Source organism: Ranitomeya variabilis, chromosome 7, assembly GCF_051348905.1.
Source record: "Ranitomeya variabilis isolate aRanVar5 chromosome 7, aRanVar5.hap1, whole genome shotgun sequence".
Classification (NCBI taxonomy): domain Eukaryota; kingdom Metazoa; phylum Chordata; class Amphibia; order Anura; family Dendrobatidae; genus Ranitomeya; species Ranitomeya variabilis.
Window position 1 is genome coordinate 234,315,919 of NC_135238.1, and position 6,000 is coordinate 234,321,918.

Sequence of the window (6,000 nt, forward strand, 5' to 3'; positions counted from 1 at the left end):
GTCCACTGTGTTTTATCAAGACCAAAGTCAGCGCAGCCGTCTACCAGGATATTTTAGAGCAGTTCATGCTTCCCTCTGCCGACAAGCTTTTTGGAGATGGAAGTGTCATTCTCCAGCAGGACTTGGCCCCAGTCCACACTGCGAAAAGTACCAATACCTGGTGTAAAAACAACAGTGAAATGGTGGATGAGGATGAGGAAAAAGCCAATATGCTAAATGACTTTTTTTCATCAGTATTTACAATAGAAAATCCCATGGCAGCCAATATGACTAGTGATAATAATTCCCAATTTAATGTTACCTGCTTAACCCAGCAGGAAGTACGGCGGCGTCTAAAAATCACAAAAATTGACAAATCTCCGGGCCCGGATGGGATACACCCCCGAGTACTGCAGGAATTAAGTACAGTCATTGATAGACCATTATTTTTAATCTTTAAAGAGTCCATAATAACAGGGTCTGTACCACAGGACTGGCGTATAGCAAATGTGGTGCCAATATTCAAAAAGGGGACAAAAACTGAACTCGGAAATTATAGGTCAGTAAGTTTAACCTCTACTGTGGGTAAAATCCTGGAGGGCATTCTAAGGGATGCTATGCTGGAGTATCTGAAGAGGAATAACCTCATGACCCAGTATCAGCACGGGTTTACTAGGGACCGATCATGTCAGACTAATCTGATCAGCTTCTATGAAGAGGTAAGTTCCGGACTGGACCAAGGGAACCCAGTGGACGTAGTGTATATGGACTTTTCAAAAGCTTTTGATACGGTGCCACACAAAAGGTTGATACATAAAATGAGAATAATGGGGATAGGGGAAAATATGTGCAAGTGGGTTGAGAGTTGGCTCAGGGATAGGAAACAAAGGGTGGTTATTAATGGAGCACACTCGGACTGGGTCACGGTTAGTAGTGGGGTACCACAGGGGTCAGTATTGGGCCCTCTTCTTTTTAACATATTTATTAATGACCTTGTAGGGGGCATTCAGAGTAGATTTTCAATATTTGCAGATGACACTAAACTCTGCAGGGTAATCAATACAGGGGAGGACAATTTTATATTACAGACTGATTTATGTAAACTAGAAGCTTGGGCTGATAAATGGCAAATGAGCTTTAATGGGGATAAATGTAAGGTCATGCACTTGGGTAGAAGTAATAAGATGTATAACTATGTGCTTAATTCTAAAACTCTGGGCAAAACCGTCAATGAAAAACACCTGGGTATATGGGTGGATGACAAACTCATGTTCAGTGGCCAGTGTCAGGCAGCTGCTACAAAGGCAAATAAAATAATGGGATGCATTAAAAGAGGCATAGATGCTCATGAGGAGAACATAATTTTACCTCTATACAAGTCACTAGTGCGACCACACTTAGAATACTGTGCACAGTTCTGGTCTCCGGTGTATAAGAAAGACATAGCTGAACTGGAGCGGGTGCAGAGAAGAGCGACCAAGGTTATTAGAGGACTGGGGGGTCTGCAATACCAAGATAGGTTATTACACTTGGGGCTATTTCGTTTGGAAAAAAGAAGACTAAGGGGTGATCTTATTTTAATGTATAAATATATGAGGGGACAGTACAAAGACCTTTCTGATGATCTTTTTAATCATAGACCTGAGACAGGGACAAGGGGGCATCCTCTACGTCTGGAGGAAAGAAGGTTTAAGCATAATAACAGACGCGGGTTCTTTACTGTAAGAGCAGTGAGACTATGGAACTCTCTGCCGTATGATGTTGTAATGAGTGACTCATTGCTTCAATTTAAGAGGGGACTGGATACCTTTCTGGAAAAGTATAATGTTACAGGGTATATACACTAGATTCCTTGATAAGGCGTTGATCCAGGGAACTAGTCTGACTGCCGTAGGTGGGGTCGGGAAGGAATTTTTTTCCCCATGATGGAGCTTACTCTTACCACATGGGGTTTTTTTGCCTTCCCTTGGATCAACATGTTAGGGCATGCTAGGCTATGGGTTGAACTAGATGGACTTAAAGTCTTCCTTCAACCTTAATAACTATGTAACTATGTAACTATGTATCACTGGGCTTGATTGGCAGCAAACTCGTCTGACCTTAACCCCATAGAGAATCTATAGAGTATTGTCAAGAGGAAGATGAGACACCAGACCCAACAATCTAGACGAGCTGAAGGCGGCTATCAAAGCAACCTGGGCTTCCATAACCCCTCAGCAGTGCCACAGGCTGATCACCTCCATGCCACGCCGCATTGATGCAGTAATTGATGCAAAAGGAGCCGGACCAAGTACTGAGTGCATTTACTGAACATACATTTCAGTAGGACAATATTTCTGATGTTAAAATCATTTTTCAAGCTGGAGTTATAAAGTATTCTAATTTACTGAGATAACGACTTTTGGGTTTTCATTGGCTGTAAGCCATAATCATCAACATTAACAGAAATAAACACGTGAAATAGATCACTCTGTGTGTAATGACTCTATAGAATATAGGAGATTCACTTTTTGTATTGAAGAACTGAAATAAATTACCTTTTTGATATTCTAATTTAGTGAGAAGCACCTGTATATTGGAGTCAAGCACCTTGCTCCCACCCACAGTGCATCCATATTAGAGTTGCGTACCTTGTACTCAGCAACAGCACACCAAAGTGATAGTCACCCATTATGTTCGCAGCCAGATTGCCCCCATATCAGAGTCGGCCATCATGCCCCCAGCCATGGTGCGTCTATATTGCAGTCAGGCACTTTGCTCCCACCACAGTGTATCCATATCAGAGTCGGCCATCATGCCTCCAGGCTTCGGTCTTGTTGAAAAGTACTTTCTCCTGAGGAATGTGATGGTAGAATAGAGGAAATAGCCGCATGTTCAGCATGTTGCAATCAATCTGCAGAGATCTACTCTGTAAATATTTGGTCAAATCATAAAATACGTAACAATAACCGCAGTCATCACTTTATAAAGTGCACACAACTTGTAATAAATATATATGGGGGTGAATACTTTGTAAATTGTATCAAACATTGATGTAGAGAAGAAGCAGAGGAGTGCGGAGCCGTGAGCAGGAGAGGTCAGGGACCTGTACGTCTGATCGGCTAGAAATGTCTATGTACAGGGTAAGGATGGCCGCACACATGACGGCTGCCGATAGTATTAATAATAATAATTTTTATTTCTATAGCGCCAGCATATTCCGCAGCACTTTACATTACAGAAAGTTCTTGTACTGTGCAGACAATAAAGGCATTACAGAGTAACACATAACTCAGATACCAGGAGGAGTGAGGGCCCCGATCACAAGAGCTTACAATCTATGAGGAAATATGAGACAAGAAAAGTAAATGGTAAAAAGCGCTTGTGTTGTGCGGTCCGGCCATCAACAGAATTAATAGGGTCTGCACATAACACTGCATGAACCGTCACCAGCCAGTGTGTGTACAGTACAACCACAGAGTAACTGCACGGGGGGTGTGAACAGATGACGCGAGGGTCCTGTTAGTGAAGAAAATCATGTAAGGGCAAAACGGGAATAGGTATACAAGTGAGTTGAGGTGATTGGCCGGTCTGAAGAAATGCGTTTTTAGGTCTCGCATAAAACTGTGGATACTGGGAATCAATCTAATTGTCCTGGGTAGTGCATTCCAGAGATTTGGTGCAGCATGAGAGAAGTCTTGGAGACGGGAGTGGGAGGTTCGGATTATTGAGGATGTTAGTCTCAGGTCATTATCAGAACAGAGGACACGGGTAGGGTGGTAGGCAGAGACAAGGGAGGAGATATTGGGTGGTGCTGAACCGTGGAGCGCTTTGTGGCTGAGAGTGATGAGTTTATATTGGACTCTGTAGCGGATGGGAACCAGTGCAGTAATCACCTCCGCTCCTATCTGTAAAGGTCATTTCCAAACTCACAGATCCATTGCATTGAAACGTGCATGACGATCACATGTTGTTGAATGTCATGGACCTAAATCTTTCTTCAACTTTTGTTTGTTTCTCATCATTTTTAAGATCTCTGCTTGGTCTCATTGAATGAAGTCTATATAAATTCAAATAATATATCTTTATAAGGCCGGTTTCACACATCCTGATATTTCCGGTACCGGAAAAAACGGTCCCGGAGATATCAGTGTCCGTGTGTGTACTACGTGCGGCACACGTGTGGCAACCGTGTGCCACCATGTGCCGCATCAGTACCACACGGACGGCCGCCGGGGAAGTAGCACTAGTGTACGCGCTGTTCCCCTGCGTGTGGTGCTGAAGCCGGCTGTCATCCCTTCACCCCTGCTCTGCCAGCAGGGGAGAATGAAAGAATGAGAACTGTGGGCGCAGGCTCAGTGACGTCACCGCTAGTTACTAAGCCTGCGCCCGCTGCGTATCATTCATTCCCCAGTAGTTTACAGCCTGGTCGGTCGCATTAGCAGCGCTCCCAGTTGTAAACTGTACATTCCCCTAGATATGGATTATGGTGTAAGACTGACAGGACGCCAGACAGGTATGGTATATTGTTGGTTTATTATTTTTATTTTTTTAAGGGCGTCGCTTGGATTACCAGTAAAATAACGATGGAAAAACTGTGTGGTGTGTATGATTTCATTAAAAGGCTTTATTCTTACTGTGTGGTGTTTAATTAACCCTTTACCAACTATAGGATTAGTAATGGAGAGGTGTCTTATTGACACCTTTCCATTACTAAGCCGGGCTTAATGTCACCTTACAATACGAAGGGGCCATTAACCCCCCCATTACCCCACTTGCCACCGCTACAGGGCAAGTGGAAAAAACCTGGCAAAGCTCCAGAATTGGCACATCTAATAGATGCGCTATTTCTGGGCAGCTGCAGGCTGCTGTTTTTAGGCTGGGGGGGCAATATCTATGGCCCCTTACCAGCCTGAGAATAGCAGCCCGCACCTGTGAGTTTTGCCGGGTTGGTTTTAAAACATAGGGGGGCACCACATTGGGTTTTTCATTCATTCATTGTCCCCTGCTTGTGCTGCTCGTCGGTAGAGCAGGGGACAATGGATGAGAGCTGGCTTCAGCACCACACGCAGGGGAACAGTGCTTACAGTAGCGCTACTTCCCAGGTGACCGTCCGTGCACACGGAGGGCAGTGAGCACTGTTCTCCGTGTGCACGTGTGTGGCATGTTTTGCGGCCCCTGTGTCCGGGTAAAAACGGACATGTCTGTGTGTTTTGCACATGGACACACGGTCTGTGAAAACACGCTGACATGTGCATAGACTTATTCATTTGAATGGGTCTACGTGTGTCAGTGTCTCCGGTACGTGAGAAAACGGTCACTACACGTACCGGAGGCACTGATGTGTGAAACCGACCTAAGGGTTCACATAGATTGCATGGATTTTGTTGCTGTGTCCAAATAGAATTTTTGCTCTGTGAATGGCACATGACAAACTTCTGTCTGCCCGCAGCCACCACTAAGGGGAGCTGTCTGTATTTGGATTTTGTGCAGTTCCTATTAAAATCAATAACTAGGTTTGCAGCCCTGCCATTAAAGGGGCTGTCTAGGTTAAGCTATTGATTGCCTGTTTCCTCAATACACTATGTGGTAATTTAAATGTTTGAATTAAAAAAAACTACAAATAGTGCCACCAAAAAAACAAATCCCGGAATAAGTATAAAAAAACTTCGGCTTTTGAAAGGCAGGGATTAAAAGCAATAAATAAAAAACTGAATTACCAAGGGGTTTACATTGACTCTCTAATGACCCTCTAATGGAGGAGGCTTTTTATTGGGGGATACCATTTTTTGTCAGCATGTATTCTTAGATTGGGGACATGGAAAGATGTCAAGTGAGGAGGATACAGTAATGGATAATACAGACCGAGTGTTTGCCTCCACCTCGTGGTAGAAAAAGAAAATGACACCAAATACAAGAGGGTCCCTGCACCCTTTTCCCCCAAATAGCAGCATTCCTGACCCAGAACTCTATCAGAAAACCATCACAACTGCAATAAATTGCTGCAATGAAAAAAAACTTGGCGATGCGTAAATCATTTTA